At 36.6% G+C, this 13,689-nt stretch overlaps 1 protein-coding gene and 1 pseudogene across 1 annotated transcript in view; both read left to right on the plus strand.

Annotated features, from left to right (window-relative positions):
* ACBD6 (acyl-CoA binding domain containing 6) overlaps nt 1–13,689 on the plus strand; it is a 188,597-nt gene that overhangs the window by 107,071 nt on the left and 67,837 nt on the right. The gene's annotated exons all lie outside the window — the stretch shown is intronic.
* On the plus strand, nt 150–1,328 carry LOC102749762 (calcyclin-binding protein pseudogene; annotated as a pseudogene).

A 13,689-nucleotide genomic window follows, 5' to 3' on the forward strand; every position in this document is an offset into this window, starting at 1 on the left:
TTTTATTTATTTATTTGACAGAGAGAGACAGCGAGAGAGGGAACACAAGCAGAGGGAGGGGGAGAGGGAGAAGCAGGCTTCCTATGGAGCAGGTTGCCTGATGCGGGGCTTGATCCCAGGACCCTGGGATCATGACCTGAGCCGAAGGCAGACACTTAGCAACCGAGCCACCCAGGTGCCCTAAGCCTTTTTTCTTCTAAGAGTGTTACATAATGTTCTCTCTTACATTTAGGTTTTTGATTAATTTTGAGAGGTGTATGATGTGAGGTAGAGGTCCAACTTTATTCTTTTACATGTGGATGTTGTTTCAGTGTCATTGGTTGAAAAGACCATTCCTTTCCCCCCACTGAATTGTTGTAAGACCCTTACCAAAAATCATTTGACCGTAAATGTGAGGGTTGATTTCTAGATTTCTCAATTCTTTTCCGTTGATTCATATGTCTACCCTTATGCCAATACACTTCTTTTGTTAAATTTATTCCTTTGCTGAGATTTTCTGTTTTCCTCATTTATTTCAAGAATGCTCATAACTCCCAGAGGCACTGCGTGCGGGAGGCAGGCTGGGTCTCGCGCCAGGTCAGGTGTGCGCGCAGGCTTGGGGCACTGCGACTCGTGCAGTTGGGGCCTGCATCTGGGTAAGCGCGTTTGGTGCAGTGTTTCCTGTTCTCTTCCCTGCGTGTCTGCAGCTCGGGTCTTGCCCAATCAGCCCGACCATGGCTTCAGCTTTGGAAGAGCTACAGAAAGATTTAGAAGAGGTGAAGGTGCTGCTGGAAAAGGCCACTAGAAAAAGAGTACGTGATGCCCTTACAGCTGAAAAATCCAAGATTGAGAGAGAAATCAAGAACAAGATGCAGCAGAAATCAAAGAGAAAAGCAGAACTTCTTGACAGTGAAAAGCCAGGTGCTGTGGTTGCTCCTATTACAACAGGATACACAGTGAAAATCAGTAATTACGGATGGGATCAGTCAGATAAGTTTGTGAAAATCTACATTACCTTAACTGGAGTTCATCAGGTCCCCACTGAGAATGTGCAGGTGCATTTCACAGAGAGGTCATTTGATCTTTTGGTAAAGAATCTAAATGGGAAGAGTTACTCCATGATTGTGAACAATCTCGTAAAACCCATCTCTGTGGAAGGCAGTTCAAAAAAAGTTAAGACAGATACAGTTCTTATCTTATGTAGAAAGAAAGCAGAAAACACACGGTGGGACTACCTGACTCAGGTTGAAAAAGAATGCAAAGAGAAAGAAAAACCCTCCTATGACACTGAAACAGATCCTAGTGAGGGATTGATGAATGTTCTGAAGAAAGTTTAGGAAGATGGAGATGATGACATGAAGCGAACCATATAATAAAGCCTGGGTGGAATCGAGAGAAGCAAGCCAAAGGAGACACAGAATTTTAAGACTTTAAAGTCATTTTGGGAACTGCGATGTGGAAATGTTTTTTTTTTTTTTTTTAAAGATTCTATTTATTTATTTGATAGACAGCGAGAGAGAGAACACAAGCAGGGGGAGCGGGAGAGGGAGAAGCAGGCTTCCCGCGGAGCAGGGAGCCTAATGCGGGGCTCGATCCCAGGACTCTGGGATCATGATCTGAGCCGAAGGTAGACGCTTAACGACTGAGCCACCCAGGTGCTCCCAATGTGGAAATATTGATGTTTCCAATGAGGAAATGTTGGTGAGCTGCACAGATAAATTTGACAGATAACTGCTTACATAGCCTTCTTCTAAGTAAAGGCAGTGAATGCTCCCATTTCCTCCTGGAGGATTTATTTAAATAAAATATGCTTATTAAACACTTCCTCCAAAATGGTTTCCTTAGTAATCTGGGCATTTTGTTCAAAAAAGGATAATATTGTATTCTTGTGTGAAATGTAAAAAAGCAAGTCTTGCCTAATGATAATGCGACATTGTGCATATTTTTGTTCAGCTAAGAGGTAGAAAACAAAAGTTGTTTGCCTATAAGTTCCTGATATTTGCCTATAAGTTCCTGATACCAGCTCCCACCATTGTAAGAATAAGTAAAAATAAAACCTGTATTTTTGCATTAAAAAAAAGAATGCTCATAACTCCTTATTGAAATATTTTATGACTACTACTTTAAAATCCTTGTCAGATAATCCTAACATGTGAGTCACCTTGGTGTTTGGTGTATATTGATTGCCTTTGCTCATTCAAGTTCTGATTTTCTTGGTTCTTGATTACTATGGCTTTGTGTAGTATGTTTTGAAACTGAGAAGTGTGAACTCTCTGACTTTGTTCTTTTTTTTTCAAGGTTATTTTTGCTATTCTGGGCCCTTGGATTTCCACGTGAATTTTAGAATCAGTTTACTTATTTCTGCAAAACAAAAGGCAGCTGAGTTTTTTTGTTTGTTTGTTTTTTGCTGATTTTTTTTATTTTAAAGATTTTATTTATTTATTTGAGAGAGAGAGAATGAGAGAGAGCACATGAGAGTGGGGAGGGTCAGAGGGAGAAGCAGACTCCCTGCCGAGCAGGGAGCCCGATGCGGGACTCGATCCAGGGACTCCAGGATCATGACCTGAGCCGAAGGCAGTCGCTTAACCAACTGAGCCACCCAGGCGCCCCAGCTGATTTTTTTTTTTTAAGATTTTTTTAATTTATTCATTCGAGACACAGAGATAGAGACAGAGAGAGAGAGAGAGAATAAGCAGGGGGAGAAGCTCAGGGAGGGGGAGAAGCAGACTCCCCACTGAGCAGGGAGCCCGATGCGGGGCTCGATCCCAGGACCCTGGGATCATGACCTGAGCCGAAGGCAGACGCTTAGCCATCTGAGCCACCCAGGCGCCCCGGCAGCTGAGATTTTTATAGGGATTGCATTGAATCTGTAGATCAATTTGGGGAGTGGTGCCATTTTAAAATATTAAATCATCTCATCCATGAAATGTCCTTTCATTTATTTAGGGCTTGTTTAATGTCTTTCAATGATGTTTTGTAGTTTTCCATTTATAAGTCTTACACTTCTTTAGCTAAATTTATTCCTACGCAAAAGAATAGAAGATATAAAAAAGAACTAAATGAAAATTATAGAACTGAAGACACAATAACTGAAATAAAAATTCACTGGGTGGGCTCAATGCCATAATGGAGATGACAGAGAAAAGAATCCGTGAACTTGAAGTCAGATCAGTAGAAATTATCTATTTTGAAAAACTAAGAGAAGGTAGATGGAACAGAAATCAACAGAGCTTCCAGGACCTGTGTGACAATTACAGATTTAGTTTTTTGTCATCTGAGTCCCAGAAGGAGGAGAAAAACTGTGAAGCTGAAAAATATTCAAAGAAATAATGCGGAAAACTTCCCAATTTGATGAACGGCATTATAGATTAAAGAAGCTGAACAAACCCAAAACAGATAAATCTGAAAAATTCTATGCTGAATATGTCAAAATCAGACTTTCAAAAATTAAAGAGAAAACATTGAAAGCAGCTAGTAGGAAAGAATACATTATTTCTATAGGGAAACAATGATTCAGATGGTTTTTCATGGAGGCCATAAGGATGTGGCACCACATTTTTCAGGTGCTGAAAGAAAAGCTGTCAACTCTTAATTCTATAGCCAGTGAAAATATCTTTCAGGAATAAAGGTGAAATAAAGACATTCTCAAATGAAGAAAAATGCAGAGCATTTGTCACCCACAGATCTACTCTAAAAGAATGGCTAAATGGAAGTTCGTTAAAGAGAAAGGAAATGGTAACAGGAGGGAACTTGTGACATAAAGAAGAAAGAGAAACAACAGTAGAATGGATGAAAATAGGGGTAAAAATAATATACTGTCCCTTACTCGATTTTTAAAAATTACACTTGACCACCAAATCAAAAATTTTACATCATCTGATGTTAAATATCCTACTGATCCATAAGAAATATTTAAGACAATTACATTGGGACAGGGGAGCATTTCTAGTTTCAGCTCCAAAATTAAAGAACATGGAAATATCAGTCCTTACAATAACAAAAATAATAGTGGAACACATTGACAAGACCAGTGTTAAGGAGCTTACCCCCCATGTTTTCTTCTAGTAGTTTTGTGGTTTCAGGTCATTACTCTATTTTGAATTGATTTTTGTGTGTGGTATAAGATAGGGGTCTCAGTTACTGAGAGAATTGTCTTAAACTCTCCAATTATGATTTATTTATTTTTTCTTTTAGTTATATTCCTTTTTATATACCTTCAAACTATGTTATTAGATACAAATCTAAGATCTTGTTGAATTGACCCTTTTATCACTGAGAAATGGCTATTTTAAAATCTATTAATTTTTAGTGTCTTAAAATGTACTTTGTTCAGTGATATAGTTACATCAGTTTTTCTTTTTTTTTTTTTAAGATTTTATTTATTTATTTGACAGAGAGGGACAGCGAGAGAGGGAACACAAGCAGGGGGAGTGGGAGAGGGAAAAGCAGGCTTCCCGCTGAGCAGGGAGCCCGATGCGGGGCTCGATCCCAGGACCCTGGGATCATGACCCAAGCCAAAGGCAGACACTTAACGACTGAGCCACCCAGGTGCCCCACGTCAGTTTTTCTTTGGATAGTGTTTGCCTTATATATTTTTTTCTATCCTTTAAATTTTACTCTATTTCTGTATTAGTTTGCTTGGGCTGCCATGACAAAATACCACAGATGGAATGGCTTAAACAGCAGACATTTTCTCACAGCTCTGGAGGCTTAAAGTCTAAGAGCAGAGGGCTGACAGGGTCAATTTCTGGTGGGACCTCTTGTAGTGGCTTGCAGACAGCTACCTTCTCACTTGTCCTCACATGGCCTTTCTTCTGTGTGCTCACAGAGAGGTGTCTGGTGTCTCCTCTGCTTCTAATAGGACAACAGCCCTGTTGGATCAAGGCCCTACTCCAATGACCTCATTTAACCTTAATTACCACCTTAAAGGCCTTGCCTCCAAGTACAGTCACACTGGGGGGAAGGGCTTCAACTTAACAAATTTGAGGGGAACATAATTCAGTCTGTTAACACTATGTCTTTATATTTAAAGTGTGTTTCTTGTAAATAGCATGTAGTTAGGTCTTGGTTTTTATTTGGATCTTTATCTTTTAATGACAAAGTTTAATTTATTTACATTTAATGTAATTAGTTGTATTATTCCATTTAATTTTGCCATCTTTCTGTTTGTTTTCTGTTTCACCTGCTTTTTGTTTTTCTGCTTTTCCTTTCCCAATTTTTTCTGTATTTATCAAGTATTTTTTTATTATTTCATTTTGCCTTCTTTAATGGGTATTTGCTATTCCTTTTATGATTATTCTTTTAGTGGTTGTGATAGGAGTTACAAAATAGTACCTTATTACAGTCTGCCTTAAATTAATGCTTTTGTCTTCTGAACTATGTAAAAATCTTAAAATGGTACAATTCTGTTTATTTTTCTTTCTGCTTATGTTACTATAACTGTGATACATTTTTATTTCTGTATTTGCTACAGACCTCATAGGATACTGTTTTGGCATTGAACAGTCAATAGTCTTTTATCTTTATGCACATAAATGATGCTTTTTTATTCCTTCTTGCAGTTTCCTGATTTCATCTGGTATCATTTTTCTTTTGCCTGAAGTACTTACTTCAATATTTCTTATAATATTGACTTCTAATGATGGGTAACCTCAGCTTTAGTTCCCTGAGTATGTCTATTTCACTTATTGTTTAAAAAGATAATTTTGCTTGATAGAGAATTCTATGTTGGCCACTTTATTCTCTCTGCCCTTTAGAGCTGTCATTCTGTCTTCGTCTAGATCTCATATTTTCTTCTTAGAAGTTAGCTGTAAGTCTTACTGTTCTTACCCTGAGGATGATGTCTTTTGGTCTGACAGCATTTAAGATTTTCCCAATATTTATCATTTTCCAGGAGTGACTAAGTGGGTGTTGTTGTTTAACTCTGCTTGGGGTCCACTGAACCTTTTGACATACCTTTTCTTGATTTTGCAAAATTTTTCATTGTGATGTCTTCAGATATTGCTTCTCCTCCATTCTCTTATCTGGAAGTACAGTTTCTCATATTTTAGACCATTTGGCATGTATTCTAAAAATCATATATTCTCTTTTATTTTTTTTTTATATTATTTATATATTTATATTCTCTAAGTGCTCCAGTTTGGATAATTTTTGTTGACCCATCTTTGCCTTTGATAATCTTATCTTCTTCTGTTAAGTTCTTAATTGCATTGAGTTCTTAATTACAAACATTGTGATTTTTCAGTTCCAGAATGACCATTTGATTAACTTTACCTAGTCCCTTTTTATGTTGAAATTTTTCATCTTTTGTTCTATTTTCTTTCATGTATTTGCAGTAATCTTTTTAAAGTTCTTTTTTCTTAATTTAAATAGCTGAATCATCTTTGAGGCTGCTGCTTTTGGCTCTTTCTTCTTTATTGTTTATGGATCACAATTTCCCGCTTGTCCACATATCTCAATAAATTTTTTTAAATTTGAAACAATCTAAATTTATACAAACAAGAGTGTGTTTAAACCTTAAACCTCGAACTAGAAGAGTATTTTGCCAGCATTATGCCCTATCACCCCTACACAAACAAGGACATTCTACTATATAACCACAATTCAACTATCCCAATCAGGATATTATCACTGTATATTACTGTCATCTAATCTTCATACATCACTCAGATTTTGCCAGTTGGCCCTTGAGGGTCTTTTTTTTTTTAAGGTTTATTCATTCTATTTTAGAGAACACGAGCATGGAGAGGGGCAGAGAGAGAGGGAGACAAGCAGACTCCCAGTGAGCATGGAAACTGACTCAGGGCTTGATCCCAGGATCCTGAGATCATGACCTGAGCCGAAACCAGGAGTCAGAGGCTCAACCAACTAAGCCACCCACGTGTCCCCCTAGAGGGTCTTTTATAACAAAAGGCTTCAGTTTAGAATCACACATTGCATTTAACTATCATGTTGAAAAGAGCCTAAAGATTTCCTTTAGTCTGGAACAATTACACAGTTTCTCCTTGACCTTTATGAATTTGATATCTTTAAAAATTACAGACCAATTACTTTCTAGACTGTTTCTCATTTAGAGTTTGTCTGATGTTTCCTCCTGATTATATTTATGTTATGCATCTCTAGAGGGATGTTGTAGAAGTGATACTGTGTTCTTATTGGAACCTATCTGATAGCACATACTTTCAATTTGCCTTATTACTGATGTTTATTTTGATCACTTGGTTAAGGTGGTGTCTGCCAAGATTCTTCATAGTAAAATTACTTTTGTCCCTTTGTAATTCATTACTGTTTTGTTGGAAAGATACTTGGAGATATAAAAATATCCTGTCCTCATCAAAACTTCAATTCATGCTTTTATTTACATCAGTTTGGATTCATAGTTCCCTATTTTATTTAATATTATAATATACTGTTATCATTATTTAAATTTATGCTCAAATTACTCCAGGTTTGTCCAGTGGGAGCTGTTCACTCTGGCTCCTGTGTCTTTTTGACATATGCCCATAATTCTTTGAGAATTTTCACACTTTCTGGCGTAACAAGAACTCCAGTTCACCTTGAACTTTTCCCTTTCCCAGCCATGGAAACAGCAGTTTCTCCAGAGAGCTGTGGTTCATTTAGTAGAGAATGGTATTTAGAAACCAAGATCTGAGTAATAGGTGTGTTCATTGCTGTTGGGCTATCACTCTTCCCAGATCTCCTGACATACACGCATACACACACACATTAATATCTGTGTTCATTTTACTTTGTGTGCTGTGTATGTGTTTACCATAAGTTCACACCAGTACCTCTACTTCCGGGTGAATACCACAAGATTCATTTAATTTTTCTATATTTGTAACTTTTTTTCTCTGACAGAGAGAAGCCTGGCTCTCATTATCATATTTACTTACTTGATCAATCTCCCAGTGTGTAACCAGTTTCTCACTGCTGTTGTCACCCCCTCTCCTGCATGGATGCCTTCATCATACTGAAGTTCTGACAGCTTGCTCAGACACTTTCCTGGAGGATGCCATCCTCACACCTCTTGGCCACCGACTCCTCTGAGATGGGTTACTTTCCCATGGGAGTGCCTTCCTCAGGCAGCTTAGGCTTCAACATCCAATACCTTGCCAACCTTTTGTAGGGATAGCTTCTTCACTCTACTTGGACTCTGATACTTTGTACCAGACCATCTTTCTGTCTGGACATCTTCCTCATCTTGCATGAGCCCTGACACCTCACATTAGGCTGCTACCACTCCCAGTGGACACCCTCTTCATCCTAGTTAGTCTCTAATACCTTGCTCTACACCATGACTCCTCCCTCTTCTCTTCCCTTCCACTCCCATGGATACCTACTTCATTCAGCCTTACCTATGGTTCTAAAACTGAACTATTCAATAAAAGAAGAGGAAGAGCTGTATCTCGTAATTTTTTTATGGTATGTTGCACATTATGTATAAAGAAGAATAGAGAATGAAGTCAGTGTTATTTTCCCCCAAGAGAGGGCAACCCTGATCCTCTGTCAGATATATTGATTGAGGGGCTGATCACCTCAGGCCAATGACGAATTAAGCTAGGTTGTTGCTGTGTTATAGCTCTAGTTATACTTCTGTTTTCTTACATATCTGGGGGAGACTTTTTAGGGCTTTTGCTTGTGAGCCTATGGGTCTCTGCCTCCCTGCTTTGGAAGACTGATGAAGACTCAGTCTGGTTCTTTCTGCTTTGAGCTTTTTTCTCCAGCTTCCTATCTCACACTGCTTCCAAATTTTGGCAAATGTGTTTACCCTGAGATTTGTTGTTTGAGGTAGGCCTCTTCCTCAAGAAGGACTGTCTCTCTCAAATATTGCAAGATAACAGATTCCTGTGTGTTCTTTTAGAAACTCTGATTTCCCACACAACCCCTGATTCAGAAATTAAACCATGTGGGAAAATAGCACTTTGTATTTGGGACTTCTGAAATTTTTCAATTGTTGAGCCAACCCCAAACAACCTCCAAAAGTTTTGCTGATTTTATTTTCCCCAGCGTCATCATTTTATTTGAGCCACTCTCAATCCTTAGCCTTTACACAGAATCAGCAAATACCCCTAGGTCAGGAAGCATCAGGAGAGAGCTTGTTCTCTCTTTTTTTTTTTTTTGAGAACCTGTTCTCTGAGTAGCTCTCTGATTTAGTTCATTCAGTCCTTTTTGCTTCCGTGACTCTTTATAAATACAATTTTTCAATTTACCTAACTTTTTTTAATTGTTGCATTAAGAAAATTATTGTATCTTCTTACATCTTACTGGGAACCAAAAAACAGCCATACATGTGGTTTCTGTACTTCTTTTTCAGTTAATATTATATATAATGGACATTTTTCCATATTCAATTGTTTTAAAGTTTTTTATTGTTTTTTTTTAATAACTTATCAAACTGAGGGCCTTATAGCCCTGGCAGCAGTGGAATACATGATATATGCAAGAATATGTGAGAAACCAGAGTGCCTGGGTGGCTCAGTTGGTTAAGTGTCTGACTCTGCTTCAGGTCATGAGGGATTGAGCCCTGAGTCGGGCTCCATGCTCAGTGGGGAGTCTGCTTCTCCCTCTGTCTCTCTCTCTACCTCTCCCTCTGCCCGTAACCTGTTTGTCCTCTCTCTCTCTCTCAAATAAATAAATCTTTAAGAAAGTGAAAAAAAAATTAAAAATTTAATAAAAAAGAATATATGAGAAACCATAAGATGAATATGGTGCATCTTTCCAGAGTATCCATTTTCCTTGAAGATTTGGGGAATACGAATAATTTAACTTGGAAGTAGCTCTAAAAATCATTTTATAGGTAAACAAACATAGATATATAATTGTAGAATAGGATATAAAATGTACACACATTACTTAGATAAAAAGATTTCAAGGAAATTTCTTGTTTTCAGTAAAGCTGTATAGTCACTTAAGATATTCTTTCTTTTTTTTTGGACAAGAAGGCAGCTGGAGCAGGCAAGGCCACCAAGTCTGGCAAGAAAGCTGAGAAGGCTAAATGAATATTATCCCCAATACCTGCCACCCCAGTCTTAATCAGCGGTGGAAGAACAGTCTCAGAACTGTTTGTGTCAATTGGCCATTTAAGTTTAACAGTAAAAGACTGGTTAATGATAACAATGCATTGTGAAACCTTCAGAAGGAAAGAAGAATGTTTTTTGGACCATTTAGGTTTTTGTGTTTGTGTGGCAGTTTTAAGTTGTTAGTTTTTAAAATCAGTACTTTTTAATGGAAACAACTTGACCAAAAAACTATCACAGAATTTTGAGGCCCATTTAAACAAAAGTTTAATGAGGGGGAAAAAAAGATATTCTTTCAGTTTTTCAATAATTTTTCTCTCAAGGGGAAGTAGTTTAGATTTATCTTACCTCCCTCTCTTTCAGTATTCAAATATGTAAATATCACTGAGTATCTCATTTTCTAATTTTAAAAGACATATATTAATCTTTTCTTTTTTTGTTTGCCTTTAAAAAGTCTTCCCTAGGGGCGCCTGGGTGGCTCAGTCGTTAAGCGTCTGCCTTCAGCTCAGGTCATGATCCCAGGGTCCTGGGATCGAGTCCCACATTGGGCTCCCTGCTCAGCGGGAAGCCTGCTTCTCCCTCTCCCACTCCCCCTGCTTGTGTTCCTGCTCTCCCTGTGTCTCTCTCTGTCAAATAAATAAATAAAATCTTAAAAAAAAAAAAAAAAGTCTTCCCTAGAAAATGGGAAAAAAAGGCTTGCCTTCTCCCTTTTACTACCTTTATTTTATATGTAAACACTATTCCTGGACATTCAGTATTAAAGTAAATATTTAAATTAGACTTAAAAGTTGAGATGTTTAAGCAAAAATAGAGTATACTAGTAAATGACATAGGTGTATATCTTTTTTTTGTAAACTTACTAAAAATATTTATTTTTCAAATTCTTAAATTCTTTTATACATTTGTAAACCCATTTACAAATAAATAAATATATTTATGTGTGTATATTATATATAGTTGACATGTATCTAGAGGTTATAAATCATAAGAACTAAAATTTGAATCTCAGAATTATTATAGTGACGAAGGACCTTGAAGCCATGGCATTGTTGTTAGAATAACATTAAACTAGTTACATCACATTAAGTCAATTCTAAGATGACTTTAACATTTTAACATTTTGAAATTGAGATATGTCTTAAAATCACTGTTAATCATTAAATAATGTAGTTGTCATTGCCTGTGTTTGAATAAAGTTAGGCTTTAGTTATTAATGTTGTCTCTTCAGTTGAGTTAGTCATTGTATGATATGAGTATGTTGCAGATTTTCCCCCAGCTTTTTCAGTTTTCTTTTCACTTTTTTTATAGTATCTTTTGCCATATAAAATTTAATTTTTTTTTAAAGATTTTATTTATTTATTTGACAGAGAGAGACAAAGCAAGAGAGGGAACATAAGCAGGGGGGAGTGGGAGAGAGAGAAGCAGGCTTCCCGCGGAGCAGGGAGCCCAACGCGGGGCTCAATCCCAGGACCCCGGGATCATGACCTGAGCCAAAGGCAGACGCTTAATGACTGAGCCACCCAGGCGCCCTAAAATTTAATTGTTATGTAGTCAAATTTATCAGCCTTTTTATTGCCTCTGGATTTTTAGTCATGGTAAGCTTTTTCTTACACCAGGGTTAAAGAGGAATTCACCTGTGTTGTCTCCTGGTACATGTATGGTTTCATGTTTTACATTCAGATCCCTACATGTATGGTGTGAGATAGGAGCCCAATTTTGTCTTTTCCCAATTGGCTTCCCAGTTGTGTTAGCATCATTTATTTACAAGGCCATCCCCCAGTGACCCGAGGTGCCACCTTTGTCGTGTACAAAATTTCCATATGTGTTTGGGTCTGATTCTGGGTTTTATCATCTATTCATCTAGTCTCTTTGTCTATTCACTAACCAATACTGCGTGATTTGATAAAGAGGCCTCATAGTAGGTATTGATGTCTGGAACAGCTATTCCTCCCTCATAGTTTTTCTTTTTAAATGTTTTCCTGGCTATTCTACATATTCTTTTGTTTATTTTATATGAACTTTAATACCAGTTTATGTAACTTCATAAAATAGCTTGTTGGTGTTTTTAATGAGATTATATTGAATTTATAAATTAGGGAGAACTGATGTATTCATAATATTGAGTCATCCTGTGCAGGTATAGGAGATGTCTTTCCATTTGATCGAGTCTACTCTTGCATCTTTCCAGGAGTATTTAGAATTTTTCCTGACATAGGATTTGAGCATTTCTTGCTAAATTTATTCTTAAATATTTAATCTTTTCTGCTGCTATAATCTGTCTAGTATTTATATTTTTCAAATGTTTGAGATTTTTGGATTTCTGATTACTTTAATGTAGTTCCTATACTAGTTTTATGATGTTAAGTCATTGTCTACATTTCAAATATTTCAACTGTAAGGGAAGTTGTAAATATGTTAAATTTTCCTGATTTCCCTCACATATTGTCCTTGTGACCCTAATTAAGGGTCATTTGAAAAGTCTGGGCTAATGTGTTAAATCACCTGTATGATTTGCTAGAGAATTGCTCTAATCCCACTTAAGAATACGCAACTTAATGAAAGTCAGGTGTGAAAACAGACGCTCTTTGCCAAAGCACAATGCATTTTGTCATTTGATCTTTTCCTGCTGAGTGGCTCATTATGAAAATAGCCTTAGCTCTCAAATTATTTCTTTTATCCTTGATTCTCTCACACATTGTAAGAAGTGCAGTCCTCATACCAGTTTTGTTTTCTTACTAGATTACTGATATGTTTTGGGTGCTGAAGAAGAAATGTTTGCTAGTGCTTGAGTTTAGAACCTTTCCATGGGAAAACAGAAAACTCTTCTCTAAAATGAATGAAGTTTTACATAATCTATAGAACCCAAGTGAGTGTGTATGTGGTAGTGAGAGAGAAGGGAGGCATGGATATTAAATCCAATAGCTGTACTTTTAAAAAATACAGTTGTTTTATTTTTCATTGCAGCAGTCACTTTCATGTGTGCCTATTTCTTTCCTACAAGATTATTTGATAAGAACACTTATATTACTAACGCTTGATAAATCACTGACTTATAATGTTATATATGGCATATCCTTTTGTCCTCAGAATATACCTTCCAAATATACATGGAATTCTCAGCATTTTGAGGGCAGAGTTTGTGCTATAATTTTTATTGCTTTTAATATTGAAATTACTACTAGACTTAGACATTCTAATTAAATCTTTCTATCTTTCCCTCAAGCTAATCAAAACTCAAAATTTCAGTAATCAAAGAAGTAATAAAAGGGTTTTTGCTATATCAAAAACATCAATTGAAAATGTATAGAGTTCTTAGGATTCTCTTTATACATTCTAAAAATCTTACAATTTCAGTATCCAATACCAAATACTCACCCCAGAATGTGAGCATTCTTATATAATATTATTTACATTTTCAAATAATTTTTTATGTTTAGGTGGTAAATCATGAAGTTAGAACAGTGTATTTAGCAAATTCTGATCCCACTGATTATTGTTGCTATCAACATGATTTAAAGTTCTCATTGGCCAATATGTACTCTGTCCCAGTGGATTATGGATTAAAAACAAATGTATTTGTACATTCTTATTCTTTGCAACTTTGGATATTGCCTTCTTGGTGACATTCTGATTTGCCTGCTTTTTTTGCTTTAACCAGCTGTAGGAAAAGTGCATTTAGCTAAAGACTAGT

Source organism: Leptonychotes weddellii, chromosome 6 (assembly GCF_054177405.1).
Source record: "Leptonychotes weddellii isolate Sample4059 chromosome 6, ASM5417740v2, whole genome shotgun sequence".
In the NCBI taxonomy this organism is placed as follows: domain Eukaryota; kingdom Metazoa; phylum Chordata; class Mammalia; order Carnivora; family Phocidae; genus Leptonychotes; species Leptonychotes weddellii.